Genomic DNA, 26,726 nt, shown 5'->3' with positions numbered 1-26,726 from the left:
GGTAACTAGATTACTGTTCATTTTAGATCGAAAGAAAAAATGTTGTAATTAAATTTTACACACAATATAATCGGTAAAAAATTAAAAAAATACGTTGTTATTGATGCAAAAATAGCAATAACTGTAAAAAAAATGAAAAAAAATCAAGATTTGTGGAAATTTTTTTTAAGCACAAAATATAAGACTTTCAAATTTTGTCTCAAAGAACGTTTTGGCATGATAAAGCAACACGCCAAATTTCAACAAAATCAGTCTGACAGTTTTTGCACAGTAATTTTGCAATTCAGATTTTAAAAAAAATGCGATTTTTCCAAATTTTGTAGAACCTGAAATAAAGTTTCTAGATAGTAAAAAATTTAATCACATGGAAAAAAACTTTCAAGTGCATTTAAAAAAATATTAAATCGGTTAATTAGGAGAATCTAGGGAATTTTTCGATTGTGTGTTTGAAAAATTCCCTAGAATTAATAAATTTTGCAATTTTTTTCCTTTAAAAGAAATTGAAAATTTTTATCGATATTAATTTTAAAAAAACACGTTTTAAAATTACTCGGAAAGACATTTCTTAAAAAAAAATTCGATTCGTTAATTATCTCCGGAGATATAACCGGTAAATTTTACCGCCAAAGTACAATTTTTGAAATAACGAAATTATTGATAAATTAAGACCGATATTTAGCAACAATTCGCGTTTGCTAGGATGATATTTGAACGTTTTAGCTTTCAAGACATCAATTTAAAAAAAAAAAATATTGTTTGTTAAAATTGCAAGTGTGTTTGAAAAATTCCCTAGTTTATCCTAATCAACCGATTTACATTTTTCAAAATGCATTTGAATGTTTGAGTCCTCTTTTATATGTGATTAAATGTTCAAGTAACTAGAGACATTATTTCAGGCTCTTTAAAATTTGGAAAAATCGCTTTTTTTAAAATCTGAATTGCAAAATTATTGTGAAAAATCTGTTAGACCGATTTTGTTGAAATTTGACCTGTTGTTTTATCACATCCAAAGGTTCTTTGAGGCAAAATTTGAAGGTCCTGTGTATAATATAAGTACTAGAAAAAAATTTAGAAAAATCTTTTTTTCCCCGGTTTTTTTACAATTATTATAACTGTAAAGAAAGCCATAATATAAAATCAATCGACATACATCAAACATAAATATCGATACAAATCGAAAAATACGATATTTATCGATTTTCAACCGATATTATGATTTTTTATCTCTTAATCTTTTCTCTAAAATGTACAGTTACCGACTTATCTTGGGGAAAAAGAACAAAAAAAAATGGATATTTTGCGATTCTTTAAATAAATTTAAGCCTACCTTTTTCAACTGGCGCATAACGAAATAATCATTTCTGACGATATTCTGAAGCAATTAAAGCAAAAATTAGCAATCGTATAGAAAAAGTTCAATTATGCACATTTTAAAACAATACCTCCTGGACTATTTGTTATATTATGTATCCCGTTGTACTTTAGAACAATAAATAATATTATCAGGCTTTAAAATGCATGTTAAAGTAAAAAAAAAAAAAATTAAATTTTACAAATGCAATTAACGACATAACATCTGAATACCTTTATTTTCAAAATGTTAACAAAAACAATTAATACTTTAAATCTTTGTAACTAAAACAAAAAAAAAGATTAATGACTAAAACTAAAAAAAAATAAAGTAATTAAATTCTTCAAATTTTGACCTTGAAATAAAAAAAAAAGAAAACAACTTATCTACATTTAATGTGACGCCACTAGAAGAACAAAAAAATGACTAGTAAAATCATTAATAAAATCGCCGATCTCCGTGGTGGAATGTCTTGGCCTTTCATTCGAAGGTCCCGGGTTCGAATTCTGGTCAAACAAAGAATTTTTAATGCGATAATATATCCATTTCCATATTATACAAGTTTGAAAAGTTTCTGTGGTAAATTAATTCATCAAGAAAAATAAAAATGTTAGGTCCCACATAACATTTTATCCGATTTTGACACTAAGGAACCCAAAAAACAGAATGGAAATATTTTGGATGTTACTACGATGTACGTATCGGTGTCGCACTCTAAATCATTTTATAACTCTAGAACTACTGAATCGATTTTGACCAATTTGGTCAGATTACTTTTATATATGGTGCACTTACGTCATAAAATTTCCTATTGATCAAATGACTTTTTTTATTATCAAAGTTATACTATATTTACAGTATAATTATTCAAAAATTGAAAAAAAAAAAAATTGGGTCCTATATATAATCTTACTCGACAACGACTTCGTATAATATTTTTTATAATAGCCACCTCTTGAAAAACAAATAAAGTTTCAGAAGAAGTAAAATATTAAAAAAAAATTTTTAATTAATTCGAGTCCTGTGGGACCCCTACTTTTAACAGACTTCAAAAAAGGAGGTTATGTATGTAACCCGTATATTAACTTCCTCTCCAGATAGCGCTATAGCCCGCTTGCTCCATAGAAGGGAAAGTATTATAATCGGTCTGATTTGGGCTATGCGTTTTTCACTGGATCTTGACATTTTGAGACTTAAGAACCCAAAAAACCGGATGGAAATTTTTAATTTTACTATGATGTACGTGTGTATGTTCGGTATCGCATTCTATATCTCAAGAATTACTGAACCGATTTTGACCAAATTTAGTCAGATTACTTCTATATATGGTTGACTGATGTCATAAAATTTCCAACTTAAAAGGTCAAGGGGATAAGGGTGTAGAGCAAGGTCACCTTCTTTCGAGATTTCGCCTAATTAAGGTCATATTTTTCTTAGGCATATTTGTTAACGATTAAAGAATAACAATATTTGCTAAAAGACAATTTTGAAAAATTCCACCCCTACCCGAAAAAAAGCTGTTATAGTCGTCTGCTATGCTGTGACGTTACAGGTGAGCGGTAGAATTAAATATATGAATAATACTTAAAGTGTAAAAAAAATAACTCCGTCTGAGTGGGTCTCGAATTCGATCGCCCGGTCGACTCGGTACCTGGTGAGTTAAGCCTCGCGGCTACACCGGTTTGCCGATTGTACAAACGAAATTTGTTCTATGTAAGTTATGAAATTACAGTAGTTTATTTAGTGTCGACCGTCGTCCCTAGTACTGCCACACCCGCGCGAATTAAATACGATATGCACGCGTGCTTTAGTTAGAATCATTGAATTAAATAAACAAAAAAAAAATTATATTTTAATATATTGTGTGTTAGTTGTGTATCAGAAAAAAACCCAGTTGTAGAACTTTTCCGGATCGGGCTTTAAAAACTGTTTTCAGTTTTTTTTTTGTTTTTCATGTTTTATATTAGACTAGAAGACCCGGCAATGCTTCACTATTGCTATATTTGAATATATATTTAGATTAAATGAACACAATTGAAAGTTTGATAAAACATTAAAAAAAATGAACAATATAGAACTTCACAAAATTTAACCTTTCACTATATCCTATTTTCCCTATTTACCTTGTCCCTTTTTGTCTTCTTTAATTTTTCCCTATTTCCCTTTTTCCCGCCCATAAATCAGTCCAGTAGTTTTTTAATCTATAGCGGACACACATAGAATTTTTCTAAATATCTCAACCCCAGCGACATCTAGCGGCCATTTTTTTCAAAAATATTTTTTTCACGTAACTAATATTCACATTCTGAATATGGACCATAAATGGAATTTTCCAAATATTTCATATTGTGTATAACTTTTGCAGAGGTATAAATACAATTTTCGAAATATTTCGACCCCAGAGCCACCTAATGGTCTCAAAATAATTCAGAAATCTTCCCTGACATGCGTCCAACCATTCCCCAAAGTTTCATCGCTATCGGATGAACGATTTAAGAAGCATAAGAGATATACAGACAGATAAACATTCATTTATATATATATATATATATATATATACATAGATGACAGCCAATTCAATATTGTTTAACCGATTTCCTAGTTTTGTATTTCTTGAATGGTGCATTCTATAGTCAGATTTAGGTATTTCAACTGTTTTAGATTTTTTATTCCATACCTGGTTTTTAAAAATTTGGGAGAATTTTTTTAATTTATTAATTCTCCTTAATAAGAATAAAAAAAAAATTACTCCTATATTAGTCAATTAATCTAGACATAGTTACATTTAACTAAACTGATATTAGCATGCAAATTAAAAAAAAAAAAAAAATTAAAAAATTTTTAATTTCAATAGTTGTATAGATAGACGAATAACATAGACAAAACTATATGTATAAAATTCTAACCATGCATATCAAAATTTATTTTGATTTTTTTTTTGTCTTCAGTCATTTGACTGGTTTGATGCAGCTCTCCAAGATTCCCTATCTAGTGCTAGTCGTTTCATTTTAGTATACCCTCTACATCCTACATCCCTAACAATTTTTTTTACATATTCCAAACGTGGCCTGCCTACACAATTTTTTCCTTCTACCTGTCCTTTCAATATTAAAGCGACTATTCCAGGATGCCTTAATATGTAGCCTATAAGTCTGTCTCTTCTTTTAACTATATTTTTCCAAATGTTTCTTTCTTCATCTATTTGCCGCAATACCTCTTCATTTGTCACTTATCCACCCATCTGATTTTTAACATTCTCCTATAGCACCGCATTTTAAAAGCTTCTAATCTTTTCTTCTCAGATACTCCGATCGTCCAAGTTTCACTTCCATATAAAGCGACACTCCAAACATACACTTTCAAAAATATTTTCCTGACATTTAAATTAATTTTTGATGTAAACAAATTATATTTCTTACTGAAGGCTCGTTTCGCTTGTGCTATTCGGCATTTTATATCGCCCCTGCTTCGTCCATCATTAGTAATTCTACTTCCCAAATAACAAAATTCTTCTACCTCCATAATCTTTTCTCCTCCTATTTTCACATTCAGTGGTCCATCTTTGTTATTTCTACTACATTTCATTACTTTTGTTTTGTTCTTGTTTATTTTCATGAGATAGTTCTTGCGTAGGACTTCATCTATGCCGTTCATTGTTTCTTCTAAATCCTTTTTACTCTCGGCTAGAATTACTATGTCGTCAGCAAATCGTAGCATCTTTATCTTTTCACCTTGTACTGTTACTCCGAATCTAAATTGTTCTTTAACATCATTAACTGCTAGTTCCATGTAAAGTTTAAAAAGTAACGGAAATAGGGAACATCCTTGTCGGACTCCCTTTCTTATTACTTTTATTATTTTGATATGAATTTCAAAATTAAAAATTTATTTTTTTCAAAACCTTCTTAATCTAAATAAAAAAAATCTAATGTTTTCACCACATGACAATTAATCTTCACATTTTTTTTTAAAATCAAAAGTACATAAAATTTTATTTCATTTTATTGTAATTTATAATATTTTTTTTTATTGTTATTTTTGAATTAGTATTTATCGTAAAACGTTTTTTTACAATCAGAGGTTAATTGGGGTAATGAGGAAAATCAATATATTTAAATTTAAAACAAAAAAGGGATGATGTTGTACTTGAAACGATCTGCATTCTCCTTGTAAGATCGAAATATTTCATTAATTAAACTTTATTTGGGTATAACTCCGAAACCAATGAAAATAAGCACCACTTATGATATATTGTAGAAAAGTTCTCAATGAGGACTTATTTATTGCAGTTAAGAAAAATCCAAATGTGTTTGATTTTGAGCTTTTTTGGACAATTTTGACCCAGTCGTATGCAATAAAAAGGGGAGGTGCACAACTAGATGTTATAACAGTCCTAAATCCAAAAGTTCATCTTCCTATGGCTGAATGTTCTTGAGTTATGCGAAATACATACATATGTACGTACAGAAGTCACGTTGAAACTAATCAAAATGGATTCAGGGGTGGTCAAAATGAATATTTCCGTTGAAATTTGAAAAATAACATTTTTCGTGATCACAATACTTCATTTACTTCGTCATAAGTAAGTAAAAAAAAATAAATCTCCAGAAGATTTGGAAAAAGTAAGTATCCTACTACTAATTTCGAACAAATTTTTAAATTTTACAAAAAAAAAAAAATTAATATTTTTCTCATAATATATAAAATTAATTCAAAGTATAAAAAAAAAAAAAAAATTAATTTAACCGTTTAAGAAAATGCAATAAGGTATATACCCATTTAAAAGTAGTTATAGCTTATCATTTGGAAAAACGTATAAAATATATAAACATGATACGTCAAAGATCATTTTCCATACTTCTTTTAAGCACATTGTTCAAATAAACATTTAGACTAGTTTCATTAAGCTTGTGGCACGTGCCTTTTAGTTTATTATATTTCTTTATTTTTTTAATTTTATTTACATTTTTTTATTTGTAAAAAGCGTCTTGGTTTTATTTTGTATAATATATGTTCGAATAAAAGAATGATATAAGAGAGAGAGAGAGAGAGAGAGAGAGAAAGAGAGAAATGAGCTATTAATTTATTTTTCCCCTTTATTATTGTTAATTTTATTGAATTAAACATGAAGGTTATTTTTTTACTGGTCTGTAAAACTCTTCAATCAGTCTATCAATCAATGATATTTTTATTTTTCAAATAAACCCCTCCGCAACCCGTGTTTAATATTCTTTTTGTTGTCCATTTTATTATACAACTTCTTCATCACCATTATCGACAACAACATATTTCCAAGAATAAAGATTTGTCCTTGTGACGAGTATATTCTTTCTTTTTGTATAAATGACTGAACGACTTTGCATTTTAAAAAAAGAACCAGTAGCTCTATCAAAATTACAATACTATTATTATTCTATTAAGGCACATTAAGAATTAATTTTTTACTGCATATATATATATATATATATATATATATATATATTGATATATTGGAATAATTATTAAATTCACTAATAATTTTTAATTATAATGCGGCTACGTAACTATTAGATAGTTTTGTAATACTAATTAAATGTAATTAATGCTTTTTAATAAAACAGTTTTGAATTTTTTATTTCAAGTTTTTAACTAAACTATCTAGTAATTAGTAGATTAGTATTCTATTAAAGAAACTTTACGCAAGTTGCGTTGTTATATGTCGGCTGTTCATATATAAAAGAAAAACAACTAGTACATAGTTGAAATTTTTACTGCTTGGTTTGATAAAAAATTAAATATCTGATGCTGTCTATAAAAATAATTTACGTTAAACATAAATATTATTATACACGATGTACGTATTGTGTGTTCGGTGACGGTTTCTAAACCACCTTGTATCTTTAGAACGACTAGACCGATTTTGACCAAACTTGGTCAGATTACTTCTACATATGAGGCATTCATGCCATTCAATTTTCAACTTAAAAAGTCAAGGGGGTGAGGCTGTAGACCAAGTTCAATCTTCAGTATCTCGATATTTCGCCTAATTAAGGTCATATTTTTCTTAGGCATATTTGTTAACAATTAAAAAATAATAATATTTGAAAAAAAAATGTTTTAAAAATTTAAAAAAAAATTTCTAACCACAAAACATTCTCAAAACTACTGCTATTAAGGGGGTCAAGCTATAGAGAAAGGTTATCCTCAGTATCTTGAAATTTCGCGTAATTAAGGTCTTATTTTTCTTAGGTTAACAATTAAAAAAAAAAAGATTAATATTTCCAAGAAAAAAACATTTTTGCATAATCGCACCCCCACCCCAAAAAAAATGCTTTAAACAAACGAGCGACTATACTGCGTCAATAGTACCCCTTCTTCCCACAAGGGGATTTATTATTCATTAATAAATGAATAATATTTAAAGTGGCCGATAGTACCGCAACACCCGCCCGAATGAAATACGGTATGCGCCCGTCCTTTAGTTAGAATCATTGAATGAAATAAACAAAAGATATTATATTTAAATAATATAATAAATATTTTAAATTAAGTTTTGTATGTAAGCCGTGAATCAGAAAAAAACCCGCGTAACGGGGAAGTTCCACAACTGTGTTGTCAGTTTTTTTCACTTATTTATTTTCATATGTTTGACACATTATTTTGCTTTTGTCACCTGATGATGATTGATTAATAATTGAAATGACAATATTGTTATTAGATTTGTCTTTTTCCATTACAATAAATATAAAACGAGGATTAAAAATTGCCTGTTAAGCTATATGTTTACCAGCAGGAAATACCTTGTGCTTTAAAAGGAATATCAGGGTTTTGAAGTTATGTAATATTTATTAACTTTTACTTACACTTATAGATTATACATGTAATTAAAGAGGAACTCAAACATTTTTCCTGTAAGTGTTTAATGTGAACACGATTCGTTACACGGCACGCATCCAGCTGATAGGAGAGTTCATCCTATTCTTTAATCAACAAGTCTGGAGTAATGAATGCGACAGCTGCTTCACTCCTGTGTTTCAAGTCGGGTTGGTCAGCCGGTAACGGTGCCTCATATACTTGATCATTTATAAACCACTAAACAAAAATATCGCACGGGATCAGATCGGGTAAACATGGAGGTCACGGCAAACAAGCTTGTCATTTTGGTTCCCGACGATCGTTCCAGCGATCGGGGAGAATTTCATCCAAACGATGACGTAAATCGTTATGCGAGCGAGGAAGCTCATAATCTAATTGCCAAATCAAGTTTTGTGTTTCGTATTGCAGTTGAGGGGAGTTCCATATTTATAGCATATCAAGGTAGTTCATCCCAGACATATTTGCTTCAGCGAAAAAAAAACGGCTCGTAAATTTGCCATCGGAATACGCCAAAAAAGAAAAATCAATTTTGTTTACAAATACAACCAGCGGTTTCATATTATTTATACCATCTTCGAATGTTATTTTTACTCGGAGATCACAACGGAACGAACGTTGAATGGTAATTATATATTCACACTTTGCAAATTGCAAAACACAGAACGCTTTCTGTTTGGTAGGGCGCCATATTTGTTACTAGAGCTTCAAGAGAAAGATACAGGAAACAGTTTATGAATTTCAGCACAGTTAAAACTATTTTAGTTGCTCTTTCATTTAATATACAATTAATCAATATACGTGAAACTTTAGAAATATTACATAACTTTAAAATTCCCGAAATTTTGAAATACACTGTACTCGTAATAGTATTTTTGTTTTAGAAATTCTAATTAAAAACGGAAAGTTTTTAAGGATAAACTTATGCAGTGTAGCGAAATGAGACACAAATAGATGAATGGCTGATTTTTATGTAGTTGAATATATGGGGTGACGACCATACAATAATGCTGATCTTTTATCTGACATATGCTACCCTCTCTTTTTTCTGTTTAGCCTCCGGAATCACCGTAAGGTATTACTTCAGAGGATGATATGTATGAAGGCAGTATAATATGCAGTGTACTCTTATACAGTCTCAGGTTGACCATTCCTAGTAAAGCCAGTTATTTTTACACGGATTTGAATACTAGATCGTGGATACCGGTGTTCTTTGGTGGTTGGGTTTCAATTAACCACACATCTCAGGAATGGTCGAACTTAGAATGTACAAGACTACACTTCATTTACACTCATACATATCATTCTCATTCATCCTCTGAAGTATTATCTGAACGGTAGTTACCGGAGGGTAAACAGGAAAAAGAGAGAGGTTGACCATTCCTGAGATGAGTGGTTAATTAAAACCCAACCACCAAAGAACACTGATATCCACGATCTAGTATTCAAATCAGTATAAAAGTAACTGTTTTTACTAGGATTTGAACGTTAGAACTCTCAATTTCGAAATCGGCTGATTATGATTAGTGATGACGAGTTTAATTACTATACCAACCCGGTGGGTTGACATATCCTACCCTACTAAAGGGCATTTGTATGTAAGTCTGTCTGTGTATGCGGCCCCTTAGCTGAGTACCAGAATGTAATCCATCAGGTTGATCTAGTGGTGAACGCGTCTTCCTAAATCAGCTGATTTGGAAGTCGAGAGTTCCAGCGTTCAAGTCCTAGTAAAGTCAGTTATGTTTACACGGTTTTGAATACTAGATGTGGATACCGGTATTCTTCGGTGGTTGGGTTTCAATTAACCACACATCTGAAGAATGGTCGAACTGAGACTGTACATTATTACACTTTATTTGCACTCATACATATTACCCTCATTCATCCTCTGAAGTATTATCTGAATTGTAGTTACTGGTGGCTAAAACAGGAAAAAGAAGCACCAGAATGTACCGATCACTAGCGGGAAAATACGGATTCGTTAGTATCAATTTGTAGAGTTAAATTTCTAATTTAACTTTCGTTATATCAATTTTCATCATTCAAAAAAAAAATTCTTAAACAAGATGTAAATGGATTTTGGATACCTAATAATCCCATTTCGAGACGCCGCCCGCCAGGGCCTAGCGGTGGGTGTACCTACATCACACTTCTGCAGCTAGTATATATAAATCTAGTTATTTCTTTGAGTCTGATACTCTTTCACGTAAAGAGAAATATTCAAGCGATTGAGGTGAAATTTTTCATGAACATAGTTTTTGTAACTTGGAAGAAAATAAGATTGTCGTTTCGAAATGTTTCACCGTTTTTTGGCGGTAGCCGTATTAATGGTTTGAAATAAAAACCGGATTTTTTATCTTGCTTATATTCAATTTTGCTATGGTTAAACCGTTGATCAAATCGAATTCGGAAACTACTTGGAGAATTAAAATTAAATTTTTTATTAAAAAAACCCGTTTTGGATATCTTTTTTTACAGTATTATCGAGACTATTCAGATCGGTTCCTACGTATCAAATGAATATCAGTAATAAATATAGATAACAGATATTAATTTTGATTTATTTTATTTACATATATAGATATATAATCTGAGTAGACTGTATTTTTATTGTAATGTTTTTCAACAAAAAAAAAAGATAATTAATTTCTTGTTTTACGTTATTTTTCCCCAATCTTTCTTAAGAGTGTGACGAATATACAGCTTTTGAGGAGGTACAATAACCATAAATTTTAGTTGCTTTCTCTGTGAGTAATGATGTTCATTGTAAAGTTTCTGAGATGAATAAAATGAATCATTTGTACGGTTAAATACCATCTATATTTAATTGGTCTTGGTATACTGATCCCCAGTGAAATATGCAAAAATCTAGTGTACCTAGCATTGAATTATTGTTATTCTTAAGGATAGCTAAGTCAGATAATTTATAATCATTACGGTTAGGGTACGTAACATGTATAGTTCAAAAAAAATGAAAAGTTCGTTAAAAGAACCAAGTAAAATTGATTACATAAATGCAGTTTAAAATTTAAAGACACATGAAATATTATTATGTTAATTACGCTAATTTAAAAATTGTTGTTTCCAGGGATTACGATTGGACGGCAAAAGATAACAAAATCTACATGTAAAAAATTGCTGAAAAATATCTACATTAAATTAAAGGGTATGTATTCGTAAGTTAAGTTTTTTATTTTTAATACAATTAAATATCTGCAATCTGTTCTCTATGAACAATGAACAAATTTGTTGCATATCTATAATTGACTTACAGGTTAAAACAATTAACTCCTCTATATTCCGTTTTATTCTAGCTGGAATTTTATAACAGCTCCAAATGAATGATAATTTTATTTTCTGTACTATTGCGATCATTGAAATCTGTTCAACTTGTGAACAATAAGAAATGTGATGGCCTAATGTGATGATATATATATATAAAATGTATGAAAATGAGATGTAGTGTTGTACATATTCAGACCAACCATTCCGAAATATGTGGTTAATTAAATCCCAACCACCAAAGTAAGTCTACGGTATCTACAGTCAATTCAAATTCGTAAAAGTAAATTACCATTGCAGGTGTGTGTGTGTGTGTTGTGTGTATAACACACAACACACACACACACACACATCTAGAATTTTACATTATCCTCGTCTAAAATTAAATGAAATTGAGCCCAATACATATATATATGGACATTCATACAAATAATCGGTCAACTGCGAAATCGATAAATCCCTACTTATAAAACGGAAATTTAATGTCGACCCAATTAGCAATGGGATTTTAGAGATATTTGCCTTGAAACGGGTGAATATTTTCTGTTTTTTATAGAAAGTAAAGTGGAGTGTTTGCTGTCTATTATTTTTAATTGCCAGTGGCGACTGGTAACTAAAATTAGTGTGGATGCTGCTCCAGAAAGTGTTTTTCTGGGCCTTTTTAAGGCCATGATTAACATTTTTTTAAGTAAAAGAACCAAAAAAAAAAAACGAATCAAATAGAATAGCTAGAAGCAGGATAATAATCTAATTCTACACTTTTATCACATTTAAGAATATGGTACACGGTTTTTATGCACATTGTGCTTAAAATTGTATTCGGTTTAACCGAATAAATAGTAAAATGTCAATACAGATAATATTTTTTAGTATTATTAGATAATAACATAATAAAATATACGCTTAAAAACACTATAGTCCAACGGTGCTTAATTTAAATTTCTATTTACACAGAAACAAATACATAATTAGTTTTTACTAATTACCTTCTCTTTCGCCATTCCAGCGTGTTTTTGAACAGATTAAGCAAACAGTCCTTGATTTCCGTTATCTTCTGATGATTACCGAAAAAACAACTAAACCGCTTTCATATTCCTTCCATCGACTAAACTAGAAAAGGGAACTAACAAGGAACGTTCCATTCACACTAGTAAAAAAACTACCTTCCACCAGCACGCCAGGGTCGGCACTGCGGGAGTAACAGTGCTCTCTCTCCCTCGCATCGTCATGTGTACCTTTCTATGTGCGCATGCGCGCAACGGCCCATACCGGGGCTGCGTACAACAGAAACGACGTTATCACTGAGGTGATAAGTCGCCTCTTCGACGCACGTGGAATTCCTTGTCCCGCAATGAGACCTCGCAAGGCACGGATTGTTGTTTCCACTCTTTCGCAAATCATGGACACATGACTGGAGTATTTGAGGTGTTTATCCAGTAACACCCCTAGATATTTACAACTTTCCACCTCAACAATTGCCTCTCTTCTCAAGCGCAGATTTAATCTTCTGAATATCCTGCTACCAGTGAAGAGGATACTCTTGCATTTGGAAGGAGAGACTTCCAAACTGTTGTTGACGAACCATTCATTCACTAATTTTAAAGTAACATTCCCCTTGTCCTCCACTTCATCTAAGGTACTGACCTCCTCCACTAGCAGCGAGATTTCGGCCACGTATCCTACGACATTCACCCCCGGCGGGAATTGAAGTCGGAAAATTTCATCATAGAAGATGTTCCAAAGTAGGGGTCCGAGTACAGACCCCTGTGGGACTCCACCGAAGATCTATCATATAAGAAGAGTATCATATAAATACTCTTCCTGCATCTAACTTCAATTAGACTATGTAGTCAGATTATTACTTGATTGAGTCACTAGTTATATAGCAACAATATCACCCAGAAAATAAAAAAAGGTTTCCTATTAAATAAAAAACTGCTGGTTTTATTCAATTTATGAACCAACTTCAAAAGGTTTAAATATAAAAATAGAAAATTATTAAAATATTATTATTTTCCAATGTGCACGTTGCAAGTGAACAATAAACAAACCCCTCACGGCCCAATCACATGACGGTGATATGTATGACATGTAAATAAAGTACAATCTTGTACAGACAAGGCCAACCATTCCTGAGACGTGTGGTTAATTGAACCTCAACCATCAAACTACACCGGTATCCACTGCTTTCAAATCCGTATAAAAGCAACCAGCTTTTACTAAGATTTGAACTTGAGAACATTCGACATCGAAAATAAAAAATTTGATGTGGATACTACGTGACTTCCTTGTACGCCTATTAAATTACATATATACATTTTTTTTAAATGAAAAAATACATAAAATCTTGTTTCATTAATAACTTCTGATATGTTTTCGTTTTTTTTTTTTTAATATTATTATTGAATATTATTTATCGTATTTTTTTTTTTATTAAATAAAGGTTAATAAAATTATTAATAAATTAATATATTTAAATTTTAAAAAAAAGTTAAAAAAAGAAGAAGTTTGATCCGAACCAGTGTGCTTTGTAAGATCCAAATATTTCATAATTAAAATTTTATATGTATATAACTCTGAAACCAATGAAAATAAGTACTACTTATGATACATCGTTCAAAAGCTCTCAATGATGGCTTATTATTGCAGTTAATAAAAAGTCCAAAATCCAAATTTTTTGAATTTTGGGCTTTTTTTGGACAGTTACAAAATATTATATAATATATATAATAATTATTAATTTATTATTTTTATAATAAAACTGGTTTTTTCCTCTATTTTAATTAAAAGAACCCAATGAGAAAATAAAATTATTATTAGCTGATCCCGTGGCAGAGTGGTCGCGTCTCGGCTATTCACCGGGAGGTCCCTGGTTCAAATCCCAGTCAAGCTTAGCATTTTTTATACTCTAAAAAATTTAATTTCCATATTCTCATGTACAAGCTTCTGTAGTAAATTAATTTATCTAGAAAAAAATAATTAACTTTTGGTTCAATCTATTGGAATCAAAAGGGGAGGTGCACAACTAAATTTTACAACAATCCTAAATCCAAAATTTCAACATTCTACAGCTAATCGTTTTTGAGTTATGCGAGATATATATGTACAGATGTCATGCCAAAACTAGTGAAAATGGATTCAGGGATGGTCAAAATGGATATTTTCGTTGAAATTTGAAAACCAAAATTATTCGCGATCCAATACTTTTTTTTTACTTCGTACAAGGAAGTAAAAATTGAAAACATATTTTAAAACTCCTGGTGCGATTATTTTTTGAATAAAATTTACCAAATTTTAACAAAACGGAATTTAGTAATGTAAAAAATATATTTATTGCTTTGAGAAGTGTGATAAAATACTTATTTGTATATAATGTATGGAACCAGTCAGTAATTGTTAAAAAGTTGTAAATGGATCTATACGAGAATTCGTTATGTCGATTTATCGATTAGGGTCAATAAAACTGGTTATCGATTATGATTATCTTGCTCCTATTATAAGTTCAATACTCTTTAAAAACAATTCACTCTTCTCCTTTTTTAATTTAATTTTATTGTTCCTGAATTTCAATGCATAGCATTTTGTAAATTATTGTTTTTTTGAAAAAAAACGTAAAAGAATTATTTTTTTCTGATGGAAATATCATTCAGTCACTTAGTTATTCGGAATGTACGCACGTGAATATTATATTAGAATTCATCCTTCTATCTACACAAAAAAAAAATTACTGTTATTATGTTAGTTACGTTTAAACTTTGCCGATTAGTATGAAGAGTAATAACAGGATTCATAGTAACGATAAAAATAACGAAGTTTGCCTTATTTTATTATCATAATTTTTTTACAATTATCCTGGGTACGTAACCGTATAAAAATTTGTCCTCAAAAAAACAGAAGAAAACTAAAGTAAAATACAATTATTTTTATTAATTTTTATTTAACTTGAATTCGCCTATTTAAAACTAAATGTAAAACTGATTAACGGTATTCCTGATTTGTCAATCAAATAATTTGTATATAGACTTAGTGCGTTAACCTTTCCCTTTTTTATTTTTTGATAAATTTTTTTTTTTTTACTTCCGGGACCAGTTTACCAGTTTGTATAGGAACCACAAACCAGTTTGTGTACGAGACCATTTTGTATAGGCCTACAGCATTTTTGAAAATGAATAAATAAATACCTATCAATTTTGAAAAAAATTCGGAAATGAAATTTTAATTTTCTTTTACAAAGAATTCGATTCTGTAGTAAAAAATACAGGTTCCTATTTAAAAAAAATTAAGTTGACCTTGGAATGATCTTTATTTGACCTTATGAAGGACAACATAGGTTGTGAACGTATTTCCCCCATGAAATGGAAAAATTTTATTGGGAAACATATTTCTCTAAAATGTGTAGTTTTTGAGATGAAATATAGATGTGTCTCAATTTAAAGGACTACCCCGTATATATATATATATATATATATATATATATATATATGGGTCCCTTGATTCCCCCTTATTGCATAGGGTCAAAAGTCAGGACTAAGCTGAGATATTAATAACCAAATATTTGTCGAAATAATTTCAACTTTTTTAGTCAACAGGTTTTTGAGATATGAGGCAAAAAATGTTTATTAATAATGTTGAATATCCGTCAATCTTAAATCTGATTAACTTAAAAATTTAAATAATTTCAATTAAATAAGTAGTTTAATCGTACTAAAGCTCAGTTTTCCACGATAAGTGCCAAAAAGTAAAAAAATTAAAAATTGGAGAAATTAATCCCCACACTTTTTTAAAAAATTTATGTAAACTTTAATGTCATCATTGCCCCGTACATTGTTTTAGCCATTTTCTAGGAATTTATATTGTATCAATCCGGAGTTATTAATTAAAATACAAACTAATACACATACGTATGTCTTTCGAAGAGTTCTATATCATTTTTTTTACGCAGACATGTTTTTTGTTTATGGGTACTATAATGGAAACGTTCTAGCTGCTACGCGAGAATATCATCAAAGATTTCCGAATAAGAAGATTCCAAGCCGCAGAATCCTTGCTTCGGTATTTTGGTACTCACAAAGCACTGTTCATAACTAAAATAAAATTTATTACAACTTGTGTATAAAACCTTCATGCGTTTATTAACCATTTAACAAAGCCATTCATTTTATAACATAAAATATTGAGTTTTCCGATATAAATATTTTGTATTTATTTTAAATTTTACTAAAAGTAAAATTAGATTAGATTAAAAGTATACTAACTGGGTTGTATGTCTTTTAAATTTTCAGATCAGATTTCATATAAAACCACTCAATTTATCTCTTAATTTGGATTCCAAGTATTACAGTCTGGCTTAATTTTATCGAAAGTAAAGAGTCAGGGCGAAATCTTTCGCGAGCCGACCCTCGCTATCAAAGCGTTTCCGAACGTATTTTTACATAAACTTCCATCTTTATTTTCACCATTAGAGAATCTAAAACTTTGTTTCATTCTTCGTGAATCACTCTGTATAAATACTGAAAGGGAATCACAAAGTTCTACGAAATCTTTCACTAGCTGTAACACCCAAACGAAACATTTTAGAATATATGTTTATTGTACTTTTTTCATTATTTTAACGAGTAGAGTAGATTATAAAAGTCTCAGGAGAACTTCGTGATACACCTGCATATATATATATATATATATATTTTGCTAACGCAAAAAACAGCCCTTTTCAAGGCCACCACAAGGTTACAAATTACAAACAGTTACAGCCCTTCTCAGGGCTGCCGTAAGGTTAGCAATTACAACGAGCTGTCGAAGCGAATCGACGACAAAAACGGCCCTTTTCAGGGCCACCATCAGGTTAGTAAGTGCCACGTGCCGTCGAAGCCATTTGGTGACAAAATATATATATATATATATATATATATATACAGAATGTTTCTAAAATGGTGGGCTGGCTATACCGTTTCGAATTCTATTTGTAAGTCTAAATAAAAATATCTTAGGAAAAATGGCAATTTCTCCTTCGTTTTCACCGTCTCTCATTTTGTTTTTCTTATATAAAAACTTATATTTCAAGTTCGGAATAATGAATCATATTATTATTTGGTAGCCGTCTTGGTAATAAAAATTTAAAACTAGCAAAAAATCAGGACTAAATTACAAAATGGCGGCCATATTTATTTTTCAATCCGTTATACCTTCATAAATATTTGTTTTATAAAAATTTATGTTACTAAAGTATTAAGCCTTTTTATTTTAAACAAAATGACATTTTATTTTTGAAAATCGGTTAACAAATAGCCCAGTTATGGCAGAGAATTGATTATTTTTTGTCTGTTTTCATGTCCTCCACTTTACCTTCAATTCGATGAAATATTAATTGTTTTTATTTATTGTTAATTCTAGCATTATAAATTAGTATCAAATTAAGTAACAATTTTGTCATAGTAATAGACCTAATAATTATGACACAAAATTACAACATCAATTTTCTATTATACTTGACTATTTGTCTAGTTAAACAAATAAAATTTTATTTTGTTCAAAATAAAAGGCTTAATATTTCATAAAATAAAATACATTTTGATAAAAATAATATTTATGGAGATTGAACAATAAACGTGGCCGTCATTTTGTAATTTTTCAAAGGTATTTAAGTCCTAATTTTTGCTAATTATAAATCTTTATTACCAAGACGCTTATCAGACATTAATTTGATTCGTCTATCTGAATTTGAGACATTATATAAAAATAACAAAATGGCGGACAGTGGGAGAACGAAGGAAAAATTAAAATTTTTCCTAAGGATATTTTTTGTTTAGTTTTACAAGTAGAATCCGAAAAAATTTAGTCAGCCCACCATTTTAGAAACATTCTATATATATTTTTTTCTTGTTGCTATAATAGCAATACTGAACACTCATTAAAATAAACATATTTTTTATGATAGAAATTTTATTTATTAAATTCGTTAGATATGAATCATATTGCTTGTATGATATGGAAATGTAACGAATTCATTTTACAGACTACGTAACGTGCCACCTACCTTGATCTTACAGTAAATAAAAATTGACATATCTTATTTTATCAAAACGTTATATTTTATAGTTATTATAGAAAATATAATTTTTATTTGTAAAAAACGAATATAAAATTTTACATCCAGATTAAAGTCTTAAGTTGTTAAAATGTATTTTGAATTTTTTTTATTTCAGTAAAAAAAAAAAAAATTGCATTAAGATGAGTTCAGATTATATACCGTATTTTGAAATATATCATATTACACCATACGGGTATATATAATACTTCTTTTATTAATTCATCCAGTTTCATAATTCAAACGTATAATCATTTAAATAATATGGTAATAATGTACGTACAGTACGTGGGATTTAAATATTAAATCTCTGAGTACTCTTGTAGATGTCAAACTACGTAAAAGTAGGCTATATAAAGAAAGGTGAACGGCGGAGGGCGAGAAGGGGAATTCAATGTGAAATAACTCATGAGTGAAAATACAGGCAAATGATAATAATCATGAAGACACTGTGCCTGTGGTGGTGTGTAGGTTAAAAACAACGTAACTCAAACGTGTAGTGCATCACCTGTCTATCTTGTTTATTTCATGTAATGATTTATTATGCAATACCATACAGTTGAGAATTTTAACCTGAAACCCCCATTTCTTTTTTACTCCTCAATCTCACTCACTCTCTCTCACTCTCTCTTTGTCCACTCGTAAACATTAATAATTTAAATGAATGAAATATACCTTCACCATTTATTTATTACAAAACATTATCTCACTTGCTCTTTCTATTTCAACACCATATATATATATATATATATACTGTCACTATATTTATGTTACTTTGATACAAAAATCACCTGTCACCAACCATCTGCCTATACGTTCAAATTTCCATAACTCAATGTTATGAAGATTATATTTTTTTCTTTACTAGTAACTCTGGGAGAGATTTAAGAAAAAAAATTTAGTAAGAATAGATGGTTATCTATAGAATATTTTTGTGATATTTGAATCCAAACTTTAAAAAAAGGTTTTTTTTTCAAAAATAAATCAATTTATTAGTTTTTTTTACACCTGTAATAAAAAATAGAATTTGTAAAACAAAATCTCTGATTAAAAATTAAAAAAATCTGATGTGAACAACACATAACTTCCTTGTACGTTTATTAAATTTCATTTACACATTTTTTTAAAATGAAAAATGCATAAAAGTTTATTTCATTAAAAACTTCTGATATTTTTTTTACTTTTTTATTATTATTTTTTTTCTTTTCAATCATTTGACTGGTTTGTGGCCAATAAGTGTGTCTCTTCTTTTAGCTATATTTTTTCAAATGGTTTATTCTTCATCTATTTGCCGCAATACCTCTTCATTTGTCACTTTATCCACCCGTATGATTTTTAACATTCTCCTATAACATCGCATTTCAAAAGCTTCTAATCTTTTCTTCTTAGATACTCCGATCATCCAAGTTTCACTTCCATATAAACCGACGCTCCATACATATACTTTCAAAAATCATTTTCTGACATTTAAATTAATTTTTGATGTAAATCAATTATATAACTGATTCGTTTCGCCTAGGTATAAGGTATGTAGTTTAAGAGAAATATTTATAAAGTTTTCAGAATAGATTTTTTTACAATGAAACCGTCTTTACTTTACAGGTAACCTCTTTTAGAAAAACGTTTTAAGTTGGTGAATTAAAAAAATACTTGTTTGATTATCTGTAGTAGTTTCTAAAATACAATTTTTTTTAATTCCTGGAACTTTTTTCGATGATCCTCTTCCTCTTTTTCTGTTTAGCCTCCGGAACCACCGTAAGGTATTACATCAGGATCGTATGAATGTAAATGAACTGTAGTCTTGCACGGTCTCAGGTAAACCATTCCTGAGATGTGTGGTTAATTTTAACCCAATTACTAAAGAACACCGGAATCCTCGATCTAGGATTCAAATCCATATAAAAATAACTGCCTTTCCTAGCACTTGAACCTTAGAACTTTCACCTTCAATGATCTTGTATATATATTTTTTTGTCTTCAGTCATTTGACTGGTTTGATGCAGCTCTCCAAGATTCCCTATCTAGTGCTAGTAGTTTCATTTCGGTATACCCTCTACATCCTACATCCCTTTTTACAAATTCCAAACGTGGCCTGTCTACACAATATTTTCCTTCTACCTATCCTTCCAATATTAAAGCGACTATTCCAGGATGCCTTAATATGTGGCCTATAAGTCTGTCTCTTCTTTTAGCTATATCTTTCCAAATGCTTCTTTCTTCATCTATTTGCCGCAACACCTCTTCATTTGTCACTTTATCCACCCATCTGATTTTTAACATTCTCCTATAGCACCACCATTATTATTATTATTATTATTATTATTATTATTGAATTGTTATTCATCGTAATTTTTTTTTACAATGAGAGGTTAATAATTATTAATAATTCAATATATTTAAATTTAAAAAAAACGCGATGAAGTCTTATTTGAACCGATGTACCTTTCCCTAAGTTCCAAATATTTAATTATTTGACTGTAACTCTGGAACCAATGAAAATAAGTACCACTTATGATATATATATCGTTGAAAAGCTCTCAATGAGGGCTTATAACTGAAGTTAAGAAAAACTCCAAAACCCATTTTTTAGGGGGATTTAAGGGCTTTTTTGGACACTTTTGGTTCAGTCGATTGCAATGAAAAGAGGAGGTGCACAACTACGTGTTACATCAGTCCTAAATTCAAAATTTCAACATCCTACGGCTAATCATTTTTGAGTTATGCGAGATACATACGTACATATAGACGTCACGCCGAAACTAGTCAAAATAGATTCACGGAGGGTGAAAATGGATATTTCCACTGAAATCTGGAAAGTAAAATTTTTCGCGATCAATTTACTTCGTACAGGGAAGTAAAAAGAAATTGATTTCGAAGTCGGAATTTTCTAGCCCGAAAATGACTAAACAAACGTTTCGTTTTTCCGAGTAAGTTCGTCATGATTCTAATGAATCACCTCCCACATATCAAAGCCTATTCACAACGCGGGCATATCTATATACAATAATAAAATGTATAGTCATCTTATAATTAAATACATATATAAAATTATGTTTTTCAATTCTATTAAAACCCTTTAGTGTTTCATACAATCACTCTTTTGTTCTTGTGTTCAATTTTTGTGTCTGTTATTTATTTATTTACTATAATGTTATTTAAAGTAAATATAATGCAATATTTTGGATTATTTTTAAAACAAAATTCCGCAGATCAATTGAAGAAAAAGTTGATGATTTTGATAAAAACGCGATTCGTAAAAAAAAAACACGAATTTTATTTTCGAAACGAATTGCCTACGATAGACAAACCTATTTTTATCTATTTTATCACGAAATAAAAGGTTTATCTGAAGATCTGAATCATAATAGACTTCATTTTTATCGAGTTATAAACGACGACAACCGTGTACCAGATTTCCGAATAACAAATTTTTATAAATTGTTAAAATTTATGAATGTTTAAAACGAAAAACGAGGCTGGGAAAGAGTTTTAATTGACAGACATGAATCGTTATTTGGCAAAGATGTTATCTCACTGAAATAAAAAAAAAAGTGAGGTTAGAAGGCCATAGAATATATTATATGGATGAAACTTGGGTCAATGAAGGCCAGACGAAAAATTTCGTTTGGGAAGATAAAGCTGTGAATTCGTCAAAAGAAGCCTTTCTGTGTGACATATCAACCAGTAATAAGTCTCTATCAGTCAAAGGAAGGCGTCTCATAATTGCGTATATCGGCAGTGATATCAGGTTTGTCAATTGTGGTCTCTGGATTTTTGAATCTAAATCTATAGGAAAAGAATCTTTTGAAAAATAATTTAGTGATGTACTACTTCTTCTACAAGATAATTCCATTATTTCCTTAGACAACTCCCTTATCATTCGTGTTAAAAATCTAATGTGTACACCACATGATTTCCTTGTAAGCCTATTAAATTACATATACACATTTTTATTGCACTTCATTTAAACTTATTTCATTTGAAAGTGAGATACGATCCTCCAATTCTTTAATAAAGTGGACAGTAACACAATTGCTAAAATCAAATATTTATACGATTATTAATTCAACAATCTTACGTGAAATATTAGGATAAAGTAAACTTCCCTTTATTACTTTTTAAATAAATTTTTTTTTTTTTTTTGGCTTCAGTCATTTGGCTGGTTTGATGCAGCTCTCCAAGATTCCCTATCTAGTGCTAATCGTTTCATTTCAGTATACCCTCTACATCCTACATCCCAAACAATTTGTTTTACATATTCCAAACGTGGCCTGCCTACACAATTTTTTCCTTCTACCTGTCCTTCCAATATTAAAGCGACTATTCCAGGATGCCTTAGTATGTGGCCTATAAGTCTGTCTCTTCTTTTAACTATATTTTTCCAAATGATTCTTTCTTCATCTATTTGCCGCAATACTTCTTCATTTGTCACTTTATCAATCCATCTGATTTTTAACATTCTCCTATAGCACCGCATTTCAAAAGCTTCTAATCTTTTTTCTCAGATACTCCGATTGTCCAAGTTTCACTTCCATATAAAGCGACACTCCAAAGATACACTTTCAAAAATCTTTTCCTGACATTTAAATTAATTTTTGATGTAAAGAAATTATATTTCCTACTGAAGGCTCGTTTAGTTTGTGCTATTCGGCATTTTATATCGCTCCTGCTTCTTCCATCTTTAGTAAATCTACTTCCCAAATAACAAAATTCTTCTACCTCCATAATCTTTTCTCCTCCTATTTTCACATTCAGTGGTCCATATTTGTTATTTCTACTATATTTCTACTATATTATAAAATAATTTTAATGTTATAAAATTGATGAATTAGCATGATCCAGTGTTAAAACCGTACTTCGATGACCTCCCTATCATTGTGAATTCAACCCATTTGAGTTAATTTGGGGATTATTTAAAAGTTACGTAGCGTCAGATAATACTACTTTTAAAATATCTGATGAACATGTAACGGATGCTGTTGAACCAAATTACTAGAAACTGGATAATATAATAGAAAACAGAATTCAGCCACCCGTTGTAACTCTTAATATTGACAGCACTACAGATCTCTCCTAATCAGATGACGAAACATGAATTGAATCTAATATTATAGAAATTTAATCTAAAATATTGATGAACTTTTACTGTTAGTGAACTATTGTCAATTTCATAAGTCTTAAAAAAATTCAAGGAAGTACGTAACAATAAACAATTTTAATGAATAAAATATTCATGGGTGATCATGATGTGCCGAACAAGAAATATTTATTGATCATTTAAAATGGTTTAATTTATTTAAAAATATAAAATTTATATATGATTCCTTCCTTATACAAAGTAAAAGAAGTATTGTGATCGCGAAAAATTTAGATTTTCAGATTTTAACGGAAATATTCATTTTGACCATCCCTGAATCCATTTTAAGTAGTTATGGCGTGATGACTGTACGTACGTATGTATCTCGGATAATTCAAAAACGATTAACCATAGAATGCTGAAATTTTAGATTTTTAGATTTTGATTGCAATCGACTGAACCAAAAGTTATTTATTTTTTGTTTGATGAATTAACTTACTAAAAAAGTTTATACATGAGAATATGGAAATGTAATTTTTCAGAGTATGAAAAATGCTAAGCCTGACCTGGGATTTGAACCTGGGACCTCCGGGTGAATGGCCGAGATGCTGCCACTCCACCAGAGGATCGGCTAATAATAATTTTATTTTCTCATTGGGTTTTTTTTAAATTAAAATAAAGGAAAACCCCAGTTTTATTATAAAAATAATATATTAATAATTACTTTATATATTATATTTTGTAATGTAAAAATAAATTTACAAAAATTACCTACCAAATTTCGCAAGTAATTTTCTAAAATTTTGTTTTCTCATAACATTACGTAACTAAAAATAATTTGATACTGTAATATTTATAAGATAATTTTCACAATATACTTTTAAATTTAACAGTAAAATTACATTAGATTGGCCTTTAAAAATTTTATACATAATTATACAAGTAAAATATTCAAAATAATGTGATGGTCAGTCCAATAGCAGTAGATATAACACTTTAACTGTTAGACCAACTAATAGATGTAATAATTTTTCATATATATATATATATATATATATATATATAATTAAGTATTCTGTTCGGTAGAATAGATTGTATTGCAGTGTGCGGTGTGATAGATTATTACTACAACCATTAAATTATTTCCCTCTTACGTAAACAGTAAATTCACTTCATCATTTATATATGCAATGTAGCATTTAGTTATGCAGTGAAAAATGTAGTCAAGATGATTCGTTTGGTTGCTAGTATACCGGTCTGTACTGTAAAAATGCGTGAAATTTAATATTCTATCATTTCTTATCATGTAATATAATAATTGCAGTTAATAAACTATAATTTGATGAACCATATCTATTATATATATTCACGTAATAATAATTGAGTAAGAATATTTTTAAAGTGACATCAATTTAATTTATATATATATATATATATATATATATATATATATATATATATATATATATATATATATAGAGAGAGAGAGAGAGAGAGAGAGAGAGAGTGAGAGAGAGCTAATAGTTTTATTACATAAATTCTTAGAGAGCAATCATAATAATTTAAAAAAAAAATTAAAGTGGCAATATTATTGCTAAACTTTCCTAAAATTTGCATACAACTTAAATTTCAACCCTTCCAAAAGTAGTATTATAACAATAATAATAATAATAATAATAATAATAATAATAATAATAATAATAATAATAATAATGTTGTAAATTATTATTACCCCTCATGACCTCATTTATTATTAATTTACTGTAATAATATATTTTACTTATTTGTAATTTACTCTTCCTTACTAAATATATTCTTTTTTTTTTCTTGTCATTCACAATTTCTTCATAAATAACTATTTGGTCTGGCTTTTTCTTTCAAAGAATATTTACTTTCCCGTCTATCGTTGTAGCATAGCTCTAGAACTGAGAGTATTTTAAACGGTCCAATTTGGGACGTTTTAATACCTAACGAACCTCAAAAAATCCAATGGAAATTCCCCGGATATTAATGTTCGTATGTACGTGTGTTCGATGTTATCTTCTAAATCACCTTATATTTCGAGAACTACTGGACCGATTTTTACCAAACTTTGTCAGATTACTTATATATATGGGACATTGATGGTATTAAATTTTCAACTTAAAAGGTGGAGTGGGTGAACCTGTACAGTAGGGTCATCATCTCGAGATTTCGCCTAATTGAGGTCTTATTTTTCTAACGCATATTTGTTAACAATTAAAATATAACAATCTTTTTTAAAAAATTTTCGATATCGTATTCCCACCCCAAAAACCTAGTTTTAGAGTTAAAACTACCTAGTATATTACGTCAATAGTACACCCCTCTCAATACAATGAGCGCTAATGTAGCGCTGATGTACAGCTGTTGTAGTTGTCCGCTATGTTGTGACTCCAAAGGTGAGCGGTAGAATTAAATAAATGAATAATATTTAAAATTTTAAAAAGTATTTAAATTGACATTTTAATTTTGGTCTTCTGTTATATAACGTTATGGGAACTTTTCAAGCATCCAACGCAGACTTCGAACGTGGATTTTCATTTATGAATTCATAAAACCGAAATACCGAAACAGACTCGAAAATAAACAAGCACTTGGGTGACCTTTTGAGAATTAAATTACATTTACCCAAATCAAGAAGTAAATACGAATAAAGTTTACAAAGAATGGATTTCTATAAAAGACAAAAAGTACAATAAATTAAGAAAAATGTTAATCTAAAATAAAAAAATGTTAATAATTGTTTTCGTTTAAATATGTATAGATATATAAATGTATTGTATAATTGATACACGTGTATAAAATAAAAATAAAAAATTTTCACAAATTGATTTTTGAATAATTTTTTCGGCCACAATTTATTTTTGTGAGCGCAGCTGTGAAAAAAATTAACGGAATCTATGGTTGTGATATACTGCTGATTTTAATCGGTTGCGTTATTTAATGAATACACAATAATCAGTTGTTTATTTACAACCAAAAATAAATAAAAATTTCACAAAAAAATAAAATGATGAAACCGTTAGATTTTGGTTGAAAAAGAAAGAAAAGATTAATGA

The 26,726-nt window shown here is 29.4% G+C and overlaps 1 protein-coding gene across 1 annotated transcript in view; it reads left to right on the top strand.

Annotated features, from left to right (window-relative positions):
- Positions 1-26,726, top strand: part of LOC142332206 (uncharacterized) — a 266,974-nt gene that overhangs the window by 126,744 nt on the left and 113,504 nt on the right. The window contains exon 2 of the mRNA XM_075378497.1: positions 11,292-11,369. The gene's annotated coding sequence lies outside the window, so the exon portion shown is untranslated. The remainder of the gene's footprint in view (positions 1-11,291; positions 11,370-26,726) is intronic.

This window comes from Lycorma delicatula, chromosome 11, assembly GCF_047948215.1.
Source record: "Lycorma delicatula isolate Av1 chromosome 11, ASM4794821v1, whole genome shotgun sequence".
Classification (NCBI taxonomy): Eukaryota; Metazoa; Arthropoda; class Insecta; order Hemiptera; family Fulgoridae; genus Lycorma; species Lycorma delicatula.
This window is presented reverse-complemented; position numbering and strand designations above follow the sequence as displayed.